General features: G+C 35.9%; 1 long non-coding RNA gene across 1 annotated transcript in view; it reads right to left on the bottom strand.

Annotated features, from left to right (window-relative positions):
- Positions 1-20,525, bottom strand: part of LOC132331200 (uncharacterized) — a 155,040-nt gene that overhangs the window by 78,528 nt on the left and 55,987 nt on the right. Inside the window, exon 2 of the long non-coding RNA XR_009487506.1 lies at positions 5,542-5,626. This is a non-coding gene — a long non-coding RNA (uncharacterized LOC132331200). The remainder of the gene's footprint in view (positions 1-5,541; positions 5,627-20,525) is intronic.

The raw sequence follows: 20,525 nt of genomic DNA, 5'->3' as shown, positions 1-20,525 counted from the left end.
ATCTCCTTTCTGTAGCAGCACCCAGCTCTACAGCCTTTTGCTCTATTTTCTTCTTACAAACCTAATGATCAACAAAAGGGTTAACTTAATATTACATGCAGGGAATCACAATTGAATGTGTTTAATTAACTGCCAAAACAGCTGCTATGCACAGTGTGTATGTCTGAGCTGTCATATCTTCACTTGACAAAGAATGCACAGCCCTGTGCAAGACAGCTATGCATCACCTTGATGAATGACTGCCAAAGGAAGTGAAATGTCTTGTGGCCTCTCAGTGCCCAACACCCATAACCTGCCTCATCAGCACTCTGTACAGTGCTACCACCAGCGATCAAGCTGGGCAAGCTGGACATGTCAACCTTCCCCTGTACAAGTCCCCAGTCCCCCAGTGACCCCTCACCATCAATACCAAGACATTTTCAGGTAAGCTTTTCTCCAACTAGATGACCCTGCTACCTGAACCTTTACAAAAACCTAGCTCTAATCACTTACCCCCAGTTTAGTGATACTTCCCCACCTCAACCTAAAAGGCTGTTTTCAATTGGCATATGGAAGCTTCAGGTCTTAGATCAGTGTTAATAGCCTCTTTCTGAATTCACACCTTATTCTAGCTTATCTGTATCTGCAGTTCATGTGTTATGGTTTATATATATATAAATATATATATATAAATAAAATGTTTATACATTAAATCTACTCCAGACACTCTTTCTAATAATAAAAATTAGCCTTTACCAGCACTTTTGGAACTGCAGAAACAGCCTCAATCTCTTCTTCCCTTTACTGTGTCTCTCAGCCACTGCCCTAATTGCTGGAGCAACCTGTCAGCATCAGTCCTTTGCTGAGCCTGGCAGCACCTTTGGAATCTATGGCTCACTCTGAATTACATCCATAGCCCATGCACTGTCCTGCCCTGCTTTGCACCAGCACTTCCTTACTTCACTTCATCTGTCATTACCATGAATTAAAAGATGCATCTAAGCATTTTAATCTCTGCTGATGTAGCTTCAACCTTTCAACTAGAATTAGAACATTTTGACCCACCCATCCCCTAAAAGCAGTGTAGAAAATTCATAAACTAATCTAATCTAAGTTATTTTCTAGCTTAAGCAAACTTTGTCTTATTATGGAAGATGGGAAAAATTAAACTCACTTTTACTTTCATTTGAGAGACAGCATCCTACAGAACACTGACATACTGCTCTGCCACTTGCAAAAAGAGCACCATTTCAACCTGCTCTGTTCTGCTGCTTTTCTAGAAATCAAATTAAATTATTTCAGTAAGAGAGGGAGCATATGCTGTCACAGTACATCTGAAAATAGTGTGTACATAGGCCAGAAAAGAGTGAGAGCTGAAATGCAGTAGAGATATTTCACTGCAAAAAATCTCCTTTGATGGCATTTGCCAAGGAAAAAGTCTAAAAGTCTTTCCTTGCCTTCCTGGAAGTCAATTGCATCAGTAGGCATCCTGCTCCTGAAGTTTGCAGTCACAGGCTGGCCCTGCTTGAGGAACTATTTAATACCTTATTACAGCTCTCAGTGCAAATGCCTATGCTTATTAGTGGGAGTCAGCCCTGGAAACACAGAGGATTAATTTTCTTCCTAGTAACGGCCCTAAACAGGAGCCTTAGGGTACAGATGAGTACACTGATATGTGCTGTCACCACTTTCCTAGTTTGAGGGTAATCTCTCCTGTTCCCACACCAAACTCTAATTCTCTGTGTATTTGAAGAAGAGGGACAGACTGAGCCTCTAGAAACAAACACACAACTAAAAATTATGTGAGGGTTTTATGGTTCAAGTCTAATATAAAAACATCCTAGATTTAGACTTAATTTACTGAATAGGCAAGAATCTTACAAATATACATGACCACATGGACATTGGTGAAGTTTTTTCTGCTGTATCATCTTAGAATTTGCCACTTTGGATGACTATAAAACTCATTATTTTTTAAAATACTGACCTTACACTTTCATCCATTATATAATTTAATTACCATATCTGGTATGAAAATATCTAGGTAGCTGCAGAATAAGCAAAGCAGAATATGAAACCTGAATTAAAGTAAAACTCTCTTGTGGAGTAATAGATGTCTTGTCTTTTTAATATGATGGAGAGAAAAAAAGGGGTTGACATGATGGTGTTTTAAAATCAGAAACATCAACACTGCATTATAAATTATTCTATCTCTCTTTGTACTTTATATTCATGTAGTCTTAAGCACTTGTGATTTCTCATCTCTAGGCATCCTAACTATACTTGAGAACCAGAATAAATGCAAACTCTGAAACCTTCTTAACCTTAAGATGAAGGAAATGCCATTAAATTCCTCATGACATTCTTTATTGTCATTTCAGTACATTTATGATAAGAATATGGAACTGTCTGTTTTCAATGACTCTTCAACCTGCTATCTGCTGGCTTGCCTATCTCTATAATAGTGCTTTGGATTTCAGAGGATAATACTGATAGTTTCTGAAATGAAACTATGGCAGTTTTAAAAAAATATCCTCAGACATTATTCTTAAATACAAAGTAGAACTACCTGTGTTTAGCTTAACATTGATTTATGTGATTAGACTTAATGTGCTAATTTATCACATTACAGTGATTTTATAAGCTGTGAATCTTCTTTTCAGAACACCTTGTTTCTATTTCTTGATGAAAATATTTCCTCTTTCATTTATCTGGATGTGAGCACTATGTGACAATAAATCACACACCACAAGTTCCCACATACCATCACACCCCTTACCTTCTGACAGAGAAAGCTCTCTTACAATTAAATTTACAGAAATACATGTTAACATATTAACAAATAAAGAAGGAACTTGGTTTTATGGGACTATGCTGAACAGTATAACAAATCAGAGGATCCCAAGTATTTTGAGTATGCATTTTATACTCAACAAGATAACCAAATAATTTCCCAAAAAGGAAGTCTACTGTTTATTATTTAGGACAGATGTCTTAAAGCACTTACTTGATTTAGGGTCACAAAACTCTAATAAAAATCAGTGTGGTTTAACATTATTGAATTGGTTCATTTCCAAGGTAATTATGAACTAAGGAATACAGACAAGCATCCTGTGGGATCTCCTAAATACCTAACAGTCCCTGTTTTCTACCTGTAAATATTTTCTCTCCATGTGGCACAGAAAAGGAGGGAAAAGAGTAGTAGGCCAGGTATATCTCAAAAATATCACCCTACCACAGCATAATTAAACCAGTGAAAATAAAAGAATGCAACGTGAAAAGGCAGCAATATTTGATATTTTAAAAAGTAAATTAACCCCTGCAATGAATTCCACATGATCTAGATGTATGCAAAGAATCAGGATATATGACATAATACTGGTATCATGTCACATCATACACAATATGATCCAAGAAGCCAGCATAGGTATTAGTACTTTGAATTTATTCCTAACACAATTTTTTTTTAGGGCAAAATAAATATAACTCTTCAAGACACAGAAATATAAAAGCTGAAAGTTATGCAACTAACACTCAAAGTGTACACCAAAGAATTATAGTTTAAAATTAAAAATAACCCAGTCAACCTGATTAGACTATGCTCCACCACGTGCACACACCCAGAGCATCTAACATATAGTTTTGATTTAAAAATGCTGTCTCTAGCCATTTGACACCAATATTTCATAAGGCTTCTTGGCTGCCAGCAATCACATCCATCTGTTATGCTGGCAGTGTGCTCAATCACAAGGTGTGTTGGATCCCTTCATTTTAGGCACCATTGCCAGAGACATAGAAAACCTTTTGAACTGAGTGCAAATGCATTCAGAAAGTACCAGCTAAAGGCTTTTTGGATGGGGCAACAAACTTTGGGCAGAAAATAAAGAACAGAGGAAGAAAAAAAGTAGATCTAAAGAATGTAATAGCTCTAACAGCAGTCTTACCTTTGCTTGAAGAAGTGAGCAAACATCAAAAAGAGTCATTACCAACCAACAAGTGTAATTTAAGTGATCCTTCCCATGAGACACATCTTGGAAGTCATAGCACTACCTTCTATTTTTCCACAGAGCTTAAAGACCACTTTCTGATTTCTCTTTCACATAAATGCACGTCTAAACATGCATTTACTAAACATATACATACATATAGCAAATATAAATATTATACACACACACCAACAACATGCATGTTATATATGTACATATGTATATACACATACATAATTTTTACTGACAAGCTCTCTGTGGTTCATTACAGCTATTAAGGAGCAAAATTTACTTTGCTGTGAAGTCTTTTTGTTTTTCCCTGGGGGAGGGGGTAGTCACTCAATGCCTCTGCATAGCAAACACGTTTTCCTGCACAGTTACAAGGGAGAAAAGCCACACAGAGTGTGGGTAATCCAGAAAGACAAGTTCTGTATGTTCTAGAAAGGCACTGCAGCTCCAACCTTGCTTCCTTTTGAAGGAGAATTAAGAATGTCCTCACTTCGGAAACATTTTCTTGCTACTGACTAGTACATTGGTTCAGAAGGATTTAATCATGGTAATCTCACTGGAATTCGTGGGGTTTTTTCCCTGCAACTATCAAGAGATTCTTAAAAAAACTTCTCAGCTATAAAATGTGGTATCTGCATGCCAGATAATTTTCAGATTATTTCCATTTATTCCAGCTGTGTCATTCCTCAAGGCCTCAGTAAAACAGTCCAAGAGACAATTTTGAAAAAACAGTTCTTAAATTTTAGTTTCCTTTTTTTTATTCCTCTGCACAGTCAGCCCCCCAAAAAGAATAAATTCACAGGAACAAAGCTCAGTATTTCCATAATCACTTACAGATACTCTGGCTTTGCCTTCCAGAAAAGTGGTGACTATGCATATCAGGAGAGCAAAGGAGCAGTGCTAGAACTCGGCTCAGGAAGTGCTTTGCATTACCAGCTGTCACCAAGGGCTCAGCCCTGTGGGAAGAATCCTGTTCTGCCTGCTGCAATTCTCTCTCAGCTGTTTGGCCAGGGGCTGCACCAAGGAGGATCCTCATGCCAGCAACATGACAGTCTCCAGTGAGAACTGATCCAATTTAGCTAAAATGGGCTTTATCTTTTAGCTGACTGTGACCAGAACAGATGAAAACAGCGAGGTCCCTACACAGTCAATGCCTAAAGTGCCACTTCACAGCACTTAACTGCAACTACAGCACCAATGAGATGTCCAAATACAAGCTTGTCAAGGATTAAGAGATTTTTTAGCTATGAAAATTGCTTCATGGTATCAGCTACAGGAATTATTGAAGGAAACTACAATATATTGTTTTAGATGTCAAAAAATGACAGTAAAATGTGAGAATATTGATCAAACCAGAAGAAAAATAATGGTCAGCAGTAGAACAAAATACTTTAGCTAAAAGAGTGAAACAGAAATATTTATTTCCTGTTTAGTACTATTTTTGTAAGAGCAATTCCCTGAGGTTTCAATCAATTACTGATACTTTGTCATTTCTACTTATTTGAGAGTATGTGCAACACAATCTTCACTCAAGAAGCCCAAAGTATGAAAGCTTCAGTTTACTCACCACAGAACAGTTCTTCATCTATAATTCGGCTGATTTGTTGATCGCTGTCTTTGCGAACTTCAAATTATATGGGTCTCTTCTTAGGCTGGAAGAAGACAAAATAATTCACCTCCGGCAAATATATTCCTGATTTTCAAACACAAAAATCTGTATGCAGCCTGCAATTGCTCTAAGAAACAATACAGCATATCAAAATTAAATTCAGAACCTAACTCCATCACTTTGACTACTGAAGCACTGTTTTCCAGCAACAAGATTGTTTTACAAATATTTTACATTAATGCCAATGTGAAATGTCAGAATCAAATCAAATTTCACATCAAATGATTTGAAATGTGTGGCTGTACAGTAAGACTGCAACTCAGAAAAAATTAACTGTTTTTCTGCAGTGTGACAGTGAGCAATGAGGACTGATAGTAACTGAGTGATAACAAATTTCCTCAGACTTTAGATCTTCCACCTGTCATACACAGGGACACAGTTCTTTTTTCCTGTGTTTTATCTTCTTAAATATCGCTTTTCTTCCCTAATTATAAAAGACCAATTTTTTCACAAACATTTATATAAATTTCAAGTTCAAGTCACTTATCAGATTTCTATAATACTGTAAAATACTACATATTAGACAAATTCATAAAACAATATAATTTCTCAACTGAGAATCTATTTTTTTTTTTTTTTTAATTTTAAGCTTCATCTCCCTGTGGGATATGAGCCTATATCTGAATCACAGACTGGCAGCTATACATATAGAATTTGATGTGGAAAAACTGATTGAGTTGTCCCAGTTTCAATTTTAAGGATGATAATGCTTTTGGGTTCAGATCTTAAAACAGTAAACATTACTGTTCAGGTCAAAAGTATCATAACCTGCACTAGTATATTTTCAAGGCTTTAATCACAGAAATCAGAAAGAAAGTAGCCTTGTCAGTTAGACTGTTACATCCCATAATTAATTATTTGCCTTCTTTTTTATTACATGAACAGTTCATTGAGAAGTAAAAATCTCTTTTCTTCCCAATTTCCATTTTTTCCTTCCAGTAGACCTTTCAAAAGTTACTTGTAGCATTATCAAGCACATGAAGTCATACCCACCTCTAGTGATATTTGTGGAGCTGATATAGCTCTGGTTCTGAGAGAACACCATCATTTCATATTGAAAAAAATCTACCAGGAACTATTTCTCCCAGAGCTTTTCATACTATTCCTGCTACACCCCAGGCAAATTACATTCTTTGCAAAAGTAAGTCATAGAATAATTTTCCCTGAAAGCAATCAATAAAAGCTCACCTCATGACCTTCCATCTCTCTCTGAAATAAAGCCACTAGGTGCGCTGGCACCTTTGATAGATGATTTAAGTGAATTTTTCTGAACATATTCCCCTCTCTCTTAAGCATATAAGCCACAAAACTGTTATTCTGTGGACCCTATATATCATTGCAGTAGGTTCAACCTTTCAGTAATCTGGGAAATACAGCAACTGACTTCAATCCTGAATGAAAGCAAACCAGCCCAGCAGGAAGCCTAAAAATGTATGACAAAGTCATACTGAATGTTCAGAAAGAGAAAATAATTTTCACCAAAGTACAAGAATATTTTCTCTAATAATAAGAATTGCATTATTGCTACACAACAAATACAGATGCAACAAATCCCCTTCAGTCTCCTAAAGAAGAGACTACATACATTTTCCTTAACTTACTAATTGCAGTATGTATTTTTAAAATATTCTACATTTATGTTAAATTATAAACCTATGAATTATTTTAAAGTAAGGCATAGATACATGTACAATAATTTCCTTAGCAGTGTGTCAAATTATATAATTGATCTATTTCTTATCCTAAGTAGTGATAAAGGCTTGCAATGGCAAGTAGTATTTTATCACTGGTTATGGATAATGTACGTTTTTGTTCTAAAACAAGAATATATTTAAATTTTCCCACTCCTTAGCATAAAATTGTTACAATCTTAATTTAACTTAGAAGTAAAACAAGAGCTAATTTAACTGCAAGAAAAGCTAGTCTTCTTATGTAAGCCTTGGGATGAAACTGCACCTCAAATGAAACACTTGAAATGAAAATCAGTCCCCGTACTTTCCTTTTTACTGAGCCTAGAAGCAATACAGTTGGAGCTCATCCACTCAATCACTTCTGATTTCCAGAACTTTTTTCCCCAGAGGGATGTTTAAATGAGATACCTAAATGTATTCTATGCCAAACAGTTCAAGTATTAACAGAACTGACTTTAGGTCTTATACCTAAGAATAATTACAGAAATCATTTCATCTGTCATGTGAAGAACCCAGAATAAAATGAGCTGTCACAAAGCATTGTGTCATGTCACCATACACATGCACACACACATCTTACATGCAAAATATTGAAGCTGTTCATTTTCCCTCCTACAGGGACACTGTCTAAGGTGGCAGCTTTCCTTGGGGAATTTGCTATCATTATATTTCCTATTTGGGCCTTTTCCATGGAGAAAGATTTTTCCTGTACCAGATTAAATCATGCTAATTTCAAACTGGAGGCAGTCACATCAAATTGATTTTTAAAAGCTGAAGAGAGGAAAGAGATCTTTGGTTGACGGTGTTAAGAGGAAGCAGCAATGTAATACACATTCTCAAAATCATCCTTGCATATTCTGTATTTCAGAAGCCCTTGAGATTTGCATTGCTCTATTTACCTCATTGAACATTTCAGCTCTAGTAATTCCCACTCTCATATCTACTGTCAAAACATCACTGGCAATAATGGATTTCTGTGTTGTAAGCAGGAGTATGGCTCCTTGTTGAACTTATCCAGTAATTTCTTCCAACAGAACTAAGTCTGTTCCAGCAAAAAGCATAAATACTACAAATAATTATAAAATATCTCTGAAAATAGGAAAAATCATTTTAAGAGTTCCACTTCACTCATGGGAAAATGAAAAGGTCATCAGATGTCAGAAGAAGCTTATACTCAAGCAAAATAGTAATTTAATGTTTCCTATACATTTAAATTTTCCAATATGTTGCAAAATTCTGAATATAAACCTCATTACTGTCTTACAGAATCAATTAAAAGAAAGAACACATTTGTAACAGCTCATTAATAGACATTAGGATTCCTGGAAGCTTGGAAAAAACCACTAATTCCTACTGTACAATAGCAACTAAAAGAGACACACCATTGAGTACTAGTCAGTAGAAGTGAACTAACAAGACACTGAAATGCTTAAAACTTAATTTTCGCAAAAATTGAAGGCAACTGTGTTTTAGTCTAGTTGCAGTTTACTCCATATTGTCAAAACCAGTACAGTTGACAAAACACATTTGTTCCTCAGAATTCCTGAACAGTAATTCTCTCTTCCCTATTCCTTTGAATATTTTTTATTATTCCTCAAAAAATTCCATTTAATTAAGGCAGAATCATTTAGAATTCCTAGTTCAGATATTATGTGCTGCTTTCAAAAAACTACTTGCATATGCTAAGTGGAATGCTAATAATAGACCAGCACAATGCAAAGTTTGTTTCAAACTTTCTGAGAAATTGCTTTCTGGCAGTCTTGAGGAGAGCTATTAAATGTCAATTCAGTATCGCTTTTGATTTCCTTAGACCAGATTTAGCAGCTGAACTGAATGAAGCGAGGCACGAGGGAAGACATCTTTAACATAAGCTTCCCAGGCTTTTATGTTTAGATCAAAGGGTATTGATTTACAATTCTGAGAATGAAAACAGTAGTGAAGAAACCCAGGCAGCTTTAAGTAAAGTGCTGACATCAGTGACAGATCTGATTTTAGCTATAGTGCCATCAAATAAAAACAAGGCCAATGGCCTTGTCAGAAAGATGCTTTCCTTTCCCCACCCTACTTGTAACACTGGTAAGTATGGGAATGCAAAAAAAAGTAAAATGAAGCTATGCAGACAAAAAAAAAAAATTCCAAACCCATACCATTTATATGTCCCAGCTCAATCACAGAAGGAATGCAAATGAGATGCTGGAGGACCACGGGAGAAACAGCAATAGGAATGAGTGCAAGAAAAGTAAGATCTCTGTAGTACAATATAGTGGGCTCTACTCAAATGTAAACAAAAACTCTTTTCTGCCTCAGCAATGAGAGGAACAGACACCATTCCTTTTAAAGATGCAGTCCATAGCCTGGGGTCATCCAGTACTAAAGGCTCTGCAGATCACATCTATGCTTGCATTTGTTTCAGGGTGAGGTGTGTTTTTAATCTTCTAGCCATTTTCAGTGTTAGCATTCCTAAGGGTCATTTCAACATAAGGAAGAGGAAAAGCTTGTTGAAGTAACATGGATCTCTTTTAACAGGGACTAATACCTATAATATTTATATGAGTGGAAAGGCCTCCTTTCTATTAGCTAATTTTCTTATTTTCCTTTTTAAACTGCATTAAGGCAGCAAAAAAATTCATAATTCTAAATAAATTAATACTAAACAAGAAGAAAACATAGGATACCACAAGTTTTACAAGAGAGCTTCCATATGTTCAACCAGAATTCCAAAAGGAATGAAACAAGCTTGAGTTCTAAGATTGCTGGTGGAAAGTACCTGGAGGAAATTAAGCATATCTTTCATGAGATTAATTCACTTTTCTCTCTGAGAAAAAGCAGAAAAAAGAACAGTTCAGAAGCTCCCAGATCCAAGTAGTAACATGATTCATGACATACCAGCTCCCTTGCTATGTTTTATAATGCTCTCAGCAGCGTCAGTCCTGGTATTCCTCCAAAGAAAAAAAAACCAGCACCAAACAGTGCAGCATCTGTAAATTTTGCCCTGGAAGGTGGCAGAAGAAGGTGCAAAGCGTAATGCTGAGCAGCACAGTGGGGGAGAAAGGGACTGTTCAACTGCCCTGCAACACAGCTTTGTTTTCAGAAATGGCACCTAGACAATAAATAGAAATTCATTTAACTCACTGCAGTCAGTGCAATCCCTAAACCTGGGTGTCAAATTCTGCTTTGTGGAAGCAAGAAGAACTTCAGCAAAACAGTGTATTTCTTCACAAAACTAATTCCAAATGGATATGGGAAGTTCATATAACTAAACTCAGGAGTTCTTAGGTGACAGTATTTCAACTGGATGTTCAAATAGTAATATAATTATTCCTTCTTCCTAAAGACAACAAGTAAATAATTTTTTTTCTTGTCATCATTGTGTCTGAAAAAAAGCAGGTCTTTAATCAGGAAGTGGGTATGCTGACGTTGTTATACAAACAGCAAGGCAAAAAAAGATGATTAGTTTTCATCCACAGGAATATTTTTTTAGAGGTCAGAGTAAGAGTCATGACTAAGAGTAACAAATGCATTAATGTCTTCATTTCTAATCAATTCATATAAGCACACTTTCACTCCTTGGACTTCGTAGACACTTTTTTGTCAGTTGGCCTTTATGGAGAACCAGCTCATTGATAATTATGAATTTAACCTGACCAAGAACAGCTGGTAACACAGACATCACCAGCTTTTTTTATCTTTTTACAAAAGGTACTCTTTTTCTCAGTGGCATGGCTTCTTCAGCTTAAAAGAAAGAAGCAGCAGCCACAGAAATACTCTCTGGAGCAAACCTCTTATCAAGTTTTTTACTGAACCCATTAGAAATAATAATGCATAATTTCTCAAGCTACAATGCCCCACACCAGTTTAAACCTCAGAGTAATGAAAGCATCTTGATAGCTACCTAAGGGTGAAATATGCTACTGTCATAGACCAAAAACTGCTCTACAGAGATACAGGCAGGATATCTGAATTCCCCCTGGAAATCCAGGGCAACAGAGCTGTTTTAGTCAGTGAGATCAACACCAGAGTCACTGTGTCACGTCACAGGGCCCATACAGTGCTCCCAGACAGCTCTGTTGGCACTACATAGTTCTCCTTCATATAAAAGAAGTCTTCCTCATCAAGCCATAGTATCTCTTGCCCCCCTACATCCAGGGAGCATAAAGACTTGTGACCAACCTTCTGTCTCTAGGCAAAATCACTCTGCACCTATCCTGGGATAGGAGTTAAAGAAATACAAAGAGCAATCTTAAGGAAAAAAAGCTATCACAGAAAATATATTAAATATATCAATAGATCCAAGCTTTTAAAATTATATGGTTCCCTATCCTATTTGAAACAATTTAGGAAATGAAAAAGAAAGCATAATAGGTCATGGATAGGGCTCAGAAGCTTTAAATTCCATCCCTCTCCTGCCACTGAATTTCCCTCAGCTTCTCTTTTGGCCTCAGAATGAATGCATCAGCTTAAACCAGGACTGTTTACACATACACTTGCAAAGGAGGAAGGCATATGAAGTAAGAACAACGCACAGATGAAAGGGACATCAATAAACAAATCAATTTTCTCTCAAAATATTGCAGCATCAGCAACTATCCAACAATATTAATGCATTGCTTTGTAAAAATGAATTACTACACTGTGCATTGTTAAAATATTTCATGTAATTACTTGGAGTTATCTGAACACCACTCTGCCCAGTAGACTTCAGAGCAAAGTAGAGCCCAGTCTGATTCATGTGCAGACATGGGCAATAGAATTAACCCCTTTTGACAGGCAAATAGGGAGTGAACAGAACAAGGAAAAAGTGGAATCAATAAAAAAGAGGAACTTTTCTGTTACAAACACAGTATATTAGGTAATTTTCTTTTTTCATGTACATGTTCTTTTTCCTAATATAGAAGAAAATGGCCCTGGATTATGAAAATAGTGTTAATCAAAGAGACTGTTTTTCTAAGTACTTTTGTATTGGAAGTGATTTAAGAAAAGCAAAAAATATATTGAAAAGGATCTTTTCTTGTCTTTATCCATCGATTCTAATAAATTTCACAGTAATTTCTGTAAAAACAGTTACACTGACCAATTGTTTCATGGTACAGTTTCCCTCTAGAAAAATCAGAAATAAGAAACATGAGGTGTTTCAGTAAATTCCCACAATTGTTTACAGCAGGAAGTGAGAAATGGGATTGATCAATGTTTTTAATCAGACCCTGTCATGGTGCATTGTTGCACTTGTTACAACAAATGTTAGGTAACTATGCTATTAAACCAGGCTTTGTTACAATTCTATCATGTCAACATTATAGATAATAGATTATTCTTTTTGACAACATCACAGACACATAAAATGACACTTGTGATATCAAGCACAATCTACTTTAGCCCAGAAAACAACTATTGTCCAAAAAGGAACATCTGAAGAGAAACTTGCCTTGACTACTGAGGGATGACTGAAGCTCAGAGAGGTGTACAGCTGCTAAAAGTTAAATATATAATATATTGCAATTCTATTGCAAGAATAACCTAATTTTTAAGTGCACTCATGTATTTCACCTACTTAGGTCAATAAATAGGAAATTTAAGCTCAGCATGATTGACAAAAAATAAACTGATATCAAATTACAGTCACAATCAGCATTCTCTTACAAACAATAAATATATAGCTATTTTCTAATCTATAATTTATACAAAAAGAAACACCAATGACTGGAAGATGGTGCAGAAAATTCTTTTTCAAACACACATTTAATATTAATCATTCCATGGCAGGATAATAATAGCACCCATAAAATATTTAAATATGATAGTATCTATTGTAGAATAACAGCCATAAATAGGATGGGCATTAAAATGACATAAGAAAATAGAAAACAAAATAATCCATGCAAAGAATTGGAAGTACTGTATTTGCCTAAAAGTGCTACACTACACAGATCACATGAAATAATTTCTCATTTAAGCTGCAAAACTAATCTTAAATTACCTATAAACCATTAGCCTGAATAATCTCAGGGGAATGTAATTACATACACAAAGTCCTTCATGTCAATTATACTGAATATAAAAACAGTAAGTAGTAAAAAACTTTCCATAAACAAGTATTTTCTACCATTAAAGAGATCAAGATTTGTTATTGTTACACATTGGGGCAAAGAAATAATTACAATGTGAGGATTCATCTCATCAGGATTCAGCAGCACTCAGAACGTTTAACTCACAATGGGTCTGCAGGCAGCCCCAGTGATGGAATCAGAAATGGAGCAGAATCTCTCCATAAATCACAAGCTGGTCTAGATTGCACTGAAGCAAATATAAGTGGTTAAGAAACCAGCATGTACTTGAGAAGAGGAACCAGCTGTCATCAGGCTTCAGGGCTGCACAGGCACACAGCCACTTCCTCATCACATAGCCCTTGTCCTTACTGATAAAACCACTCCTGAACTCAACCACGTTACACCCCACAAGAGCTGTAAAGGAATACTGAGCCACCTTCATTGCACAGATAACAAAATCAACAATTTTCCAGAATAATCTCATATGTGCTGCAGAGTGAGACTAAAATAAAAAAGCAGAAGATCATTCCCTTTAAAATAGCAAATCAATCTAGTTTTCTAAAGAAATATTTTAGTACAAGCAGTGCCTAACTCCCTTATAGATAGAAACACTGAGATCCTGTACATGAACATGCATTTTCTAGGAGGCTCTGTAAAACTTTGAAACAAGGAGTTCATACAGCCTTTTAAAAAATATTTAACATTACATACTCTTCCTATTTTTACAGTAAAAAAGGCAAGAATCTTCATCTGCAGATACTGCAATGCTTTTATTTGTATTAACATGACCCCAGTGAAGCAGAAAAAATGTCTAACTAATAATAAAGAGGGGAATTGCTAATGCATGAATGATGTTAATTAAACTAAGTATGAATGTACTGCAAGACCTAGTTGCAAGGAAAGACAGGAAAAATCAACAAAATTTCTCTCCATTTCTACTTCTATTTTGGAAAAAAATGTTCCCGTTTGCTAACCTACTCTTCTATTTTATGGCTATGACACTTTCATCCAGCAGCTTTGCTGTGCCTAAAACAAAATTCCATAGAAGACAAAAAGCAGATATAATTACAAGTCTGCAATATGGATTTCCCTTAATTATAGATACAGAAAAACAAGAGGCTGAAATAAAAAATAAATATTATTAATTACCTTTAAAATAAAAATATTCTCTCCTTATCCCAAAATGACTTTCAGCTTTTCTATTATCTTGCATGCAAGTCTGACTTGATGGAAACTAATGATTCATGATAAAGCAATGAAAACCATTTCCAGACTTTGGAAAACTTTATTGCTGGGTTCTGTTCCCAAAATTCTTTTAATCTTCTCTAGTTATACTCTCCTAGTAAAGTTGCACAGTTAGGCCACAACTTCACAAACTACTAAAGCATGTATTAAATGCATTTTTCAATCAATGCTTTATACCATACTCAATCACCCTGACTTCAGAGTGCCTCTCACCAGACTTTTACCACTTCAACTTACTATTAACTTTCTGAAAGTATGACTGAGCCTTGAATTTTTCCTTATTCCTCCACCATCTTCTCAGGTTCTCCACACATCAAAGGGATTCTGAATGATAACTGAAGCTTTTGCTCACCAGTATCCTGCTTCAAAGACAGCCAAAAATACTGCATGTTCAGTGACAATAAAATAATAAAACATCTTTGTTTTCTCCGGTAGCTGTTGTCCTACGTGAGCACATAAACTATGAATGTTTTCTAAATTTCCAGAAGCATTTGAATACACTTTATTGGTGTTTCCCCAAAGTGTTTTTCTATTTCAGGAACTATCTCAGACCTTTGGAAAAAAATTCAGTGAAACCCTGGACAAAAATTATTCAATTCTATTAATATGTACATTACCTTTTAATAGTTTAACAGCATACTCTACAGCTTATATTTAACTAAATTATTTAATTTGATTACTTTCTTTTTTATCTGCATTTTAATGTGGTATCTTTTTCTCCCCATAACTACAATTCCCAGCCCCAATCTGCATTTAGTCAGGTAATGGTTCCTCTTTCACAGTCTTTGGAAAATAAAAAAGGACAAAAACCACAAACCCTATTTCTAATGTCTGTGCATTACAACCTCTAGGCAAGAGTATTCTCAAGTTGACATATAAAATTTCTTTGAGTGTTTTCAAGAGCTTTGAATGGTTTTTCTGCTACTGTAGTATTAAATCATGGCTTTGTGGAAAAATGTTATTAGTTCAAACAATTAATATCTCTGCACGATCATTTGCTTGTAGCAATGATTTTTATTTGATTTATTAAATATAAGATTGAGTTTTGATACTATACAGAATGATGTAATGACCAAGAGAAATTTTGAGAAAAATCAATCTGAAAATTAAATAAAAGGTTTCAGTATAGAAAGAAGTAACTGTGAATAAAAGCAGTAAAAAGGGGGATGCTTAGCACTTCACTACTAAGGAAAAATTGTATCAGTAAAAAAACCCAACACTGTAGTTTACAAACTGCACTCTAGAAACTCAGTGCTGTGAAGAGCAGACAGAAACCCACAAAGAGCATTCATCCTGTAAGAAAACAGTCTTCCTCTACAAGGTATCAGTTACTTGCCTGGCCCAAGAGAAGATGCAGGTCTGAATTCTGCACTTATCTCAGAAAGGCAGAATTCATATTTCATTATACTTTCCTATTAACTTGGTTTCTATACCTTATTGCATATTCATCACTGCAAGATTAAAGTCAGTTTATCACTACTGTATCTGCCATAAATAACTAAACAATGAGAAGCCCATCATATGTAATACAGGAAAATCCCTCTTGAATTTACTATGCACTCCTTGTGGAACTCTTGTATTGTAAGAATTTATTTTAATGAGAAGTTCTTTGAAATACTAATTTTAAAAGAATTTTTATTAATTAATATTGTGCATTAAAATGAAATTCCAGGATACTGAAGACAGAAGATATAAAAGGTTCAGACCTAAATGGAAAACTCATCCTTACATAATTCTGATGTCCTAAATGCAGGTCTATTTGAATTCATTTCATAACTCATTTGCAGGTCAGTCTATTGTTTCCTGTCACTTTAAACACCCACAACCTCACAGCTCACCATGGGATGAACCATGGCCCTTTATTAACTGGTGAACTAATTAGACGTATTTATTAAATTTTCACTGTCTGCACTGCAGGTATTTAAAAATCAATCCTTGCAGTCCTTTTGTGTAACACAGTATTTTCCAAAGAACAGAGAAGAGGCACATGAAGTATAATTTCAGTTTTGAATACACTTCTGATATTATTGTGATTCTTAGTTAAGACCTGCTTATACATGTCTACACATATATGGAATATATATAGATCACTAAAGCAGCATGGTTCATGGTTTTTTTTTCTTAAGGGCTCATTCAGGTGACTTGCATTTCTTAAGATACTACTATTTTTTAGGAAGAGGTGGTGACTATATATTCTGAAAGGTAGATAACTGACCCAGGTACTGATGTTTCTGTAACAGGTTTCCCTGAATATGTTTTCCATTGCTGGCACTGCAATGCCAGCAGTGGAAAACAGTGAAACCCTGCCCCCACAACATTCCTGCTTGACTATGTCCTGAGTCATTGCAAAGACGGTGTTCTGTCTTTGAATATCAGAAGCTGTGTCCCCACATAAGCAGAAACCTGGCCATCATTCTCATGAGCACATCCAAGCTGTCCCCTTGCTCCCTCGCTGCATCAGCACAGACCAGTAGGAAAGCCCTGAGAGGAACTCAGCAGTGGATACTGTTCCATTTGTCTAAGGTTCAGATGGCAGAAAGAGCCACAGGCAGTGTAGAGAACTCAGTGAATTTGTGCTGACCATTTCACTTCAGTGCAGATATTTGAAAATTGCAGCAGCCTAAGATTTCTGATGTTTATGTCCATTAACTGTGTATGTGAAAAATTTCTCTGTAAGGCTAACCAAAGCCACCCTCACTCTCTGAAGGCATCTGGAAGACATAAGTTGAAACAACCTATTGGTTGTAGAGTTAGTTGCAATTTTGTCCCCACCATGACACACATCACTCCATGACCTGTGAGTGTCTTTGGACTACAAGCTTCAAGCACAAAAAAGTATGAGGGCTTTAACTGTCACACCATTCAATGTATCTTGTTATGTATAAAAGCTATTTGTGTCCCATGCTGGGGAAAATAAGGAAGACTAATAATTTTTTGGAGCAGATACCACTGATCAGGTAGATAGTAAAAGAAATTACTCAAAATCTTCCATGCTTGGGAAAAAACCAAGAGGTAGTAATTAAAGGAACTTAGTGATACTAAAATAGATATGTCTCCATCTAGACACTGTATTACAACTTGTACCTATCTAAAACTTGTATTTGTTCATTGTCATCTGGGATAATTAAAATATTCTCCCAATAAAACTGCATGCAGCTGACTGGCTTTAGTGATTTCAAGGACCTTCGGCAAGAGTCTGGGTTGCCCCTGTGAGCAATAAGAGATCCCATTAAGGAGGCTGCACTGTATTTCTTGCAGAGTGATACATATGTATACAAGGCTTGCATAAACATCCATAAATTAAACCTCAGTATTACACTGTATCAGAAATTCAGTGTTTTCTCCTTTGTAAACTGAGGTATTGTGTAGGCCTATTCCCTTGATGTCATTGAGATTTCTGCTGCAGAAAGAAAACCACAACCCTAATCCTGTCTCCTCAGCTACAAAAATTAATGGTTTTGATCCAGCAATTATTTCTAAAATTGCAAAGGACATATAAGAAAACTTGGGAGTGGAAAATTGTGCCTAGGTTTCAGCAGTGCAAGTAAATTGAAATGCACAGAGACAGCAGCTGAGCTGCAGGGCAGACATGAGGCGTGGTGGGGTCATGCTGGTTTAGGTACAATTCAGTGAATACACATGAACTTTAGCATCCCCTGTCATCTTACTCCTCCTGCATCCCTGGAGTATTGCTTTGTCCAAGTATTTGGGGAGCTGACCTTAACAGAAAGTGTGTGCTGAGGCTGTCACGTGGATTAGCCACAGGGACAGAAATCCTTCTCCGACATATCTGAAAAAAAGCTCTGGCTGCTCCTGTACAACATTTCATAAAGAATGCAGGGCACAGCTCTCCTAGCAGATCACCAGTCTATCTTCCTGCTAACTCTGACCTCTTTATCAAATCCCCTCTTGCACTTCAGTAGACTTTATCTCCCACACATCCCCTCCATTGCAACATCAAGTTCAATGACTCTCACAGGCTCTGCTTCTTCTTACCCCACATCCCTCTGATCCTGAAGTCATGCTTAAAATCAATTGATGAGATGCTAATCACACAAATATCAAGAAAGGAGAAAGTTACTTTTAAAAGTAGCTAATTGTTGCTTCTTTAATGGAAAAGAAGTATGACTTTGTTGCTCCTTTTCCATTAAAGGAAAAACAATTAACTACTTTTGCAAATATAAAGATGTTTCTGTTTGTAAAGGAAAAAAAAACAAAGCACAGCAGTATATTTTCATTTGTACACATCTGTACTACCAAGTCAGCCCATTTGAAGTCACCCAGCTTTCCATCCCTTTCCCCATACACAATCAAACAAATTCCAGCTACATTAGTAAATATCGCTAATATAGAAAAAAAATTTATTCTCAGCTAGTGTTGTCTTAGATAGCATCAGTTCTATCATCATTACAGTGCAAGGATTTCATATCACCAGAGCTTCACACCTCCTCGATGTGTCTCACAGGCTGCTCCTCTAAGCACTGACTGTTCCTGGTCCTTACAGCAATCATCTGACTCCTGATCCCACCAATCCACTCTTTTATACCACTTGCACTTATTGGCTACAGGTGTGGCCTGTTAAGGTCAGGCCTGCTTCTAATCTTTAGTAACTGGTCCAGCTGCAACTCATTGGGGGATAAGATTACCTTCTATACCACCTCCATTTACCCATACTGTATCCCCCTACCAGCTAGTAAATCATTAAGTAAGATTCAGACTAGGCACATTTCCCATAGCAGAAATGCAGCATCTGGAAAATTGGGCATTTATAATATCCAGATTCTGAGGTACAATAGCATAAATGATGATGTTACAGTAGCTTCAGAAATAATTCTATTAATTGGATCTTAAAATTTCAAACTTAAGTAAGATGTATGGGTGATACACCCATGCTCACAGTATTGAGAAGGTTCATATCTGCCATCCTGCCATGCTTCTGACAAATTGCAGAGAGAAAATTCTATTTTTCTTTAATCAGATTGAAATTACATAGAAGTAACCTCATGTTACCTGGCTCCTATCACCATGTTTATATTATCCTTCCACATTCTCAAGAGAACTGAACTTTCTATGAAGATTAATGCTATACTCACTTCACTGCACATTAATGTAGAAGACATTATTACTTGAAGCCCCAGGCGTTCCCACTGGCAAACAATATTAAATCTATGCATTGTCTCCCCAGGTATCCTGACATGTCAGCCTTAGACCTGCTGTAAATTCAGCCATGGCTGATAGGAGGGCTTCAGCCAGAACTTTGATTAAAGTATGAACCCACTTAAAAAAAATTTTATATATATATATATACACATACATATATACATACATATAGATATATATCTTGGAAATACATAGCAATGCAAAACTACAATTGTTTCTTCCTATTTCATCCCATTGGTTTCTATAGAAACACTAGAGAAGCTGCCAAGTTTCACTTTGAAATATTAATGTTTTTATAGAATTATAAAACCTTCATTCACTGACATATTAATTATACTGTTTAATGTAAGGTATTCATCTGTAAAGATGTATCTTTCAGAGCACAAATATTTGTAGAGATTTACCTATATTTGTAGAGATTTACCTCTACTTTTTTAAGGGAAATATCCTTGAAACCACTCTGAGGAAAAATGTATGGGATTAGAAAAAGATATTTCTTATATAATCCCTAGGTCTATTTGCCCAAATAAACAAGGAAATACTGAGACATTTCAACGTTCTATGGTTTCAACATTCTTTAGAATTAAATTAATATAGTCTGTGCAGAGACTTAACAGGTTCTCTCCAATTGCCAATTTACCTATCAAACTAAACTTCCCCTTCAGGCCCTACAAGATTTTGGGTTAGGAAAGGTAAATAAGCACAAGTTGCTCAGATCTGAAAACAGTACAGATGCTTTCCG

The sequence above is a fragment of the Haemorhous mexicanus genome, chromosome 9, assembly GCF_027477595.1.
Source record: "Haemorhous mexicanus isolate bHaeMex1 chromosome 9, bHaeMex1.pri, whole genome shotgun sequence".
NCBI lineage: Eukaryota > Metazoa > Chordata > Aves > Passeriformes > Fringillidae > Haemorhous > Haemorhous mexicanus.
This window is presented reverse-complemented; position numbering and strand designations above follow the sequence as displayed.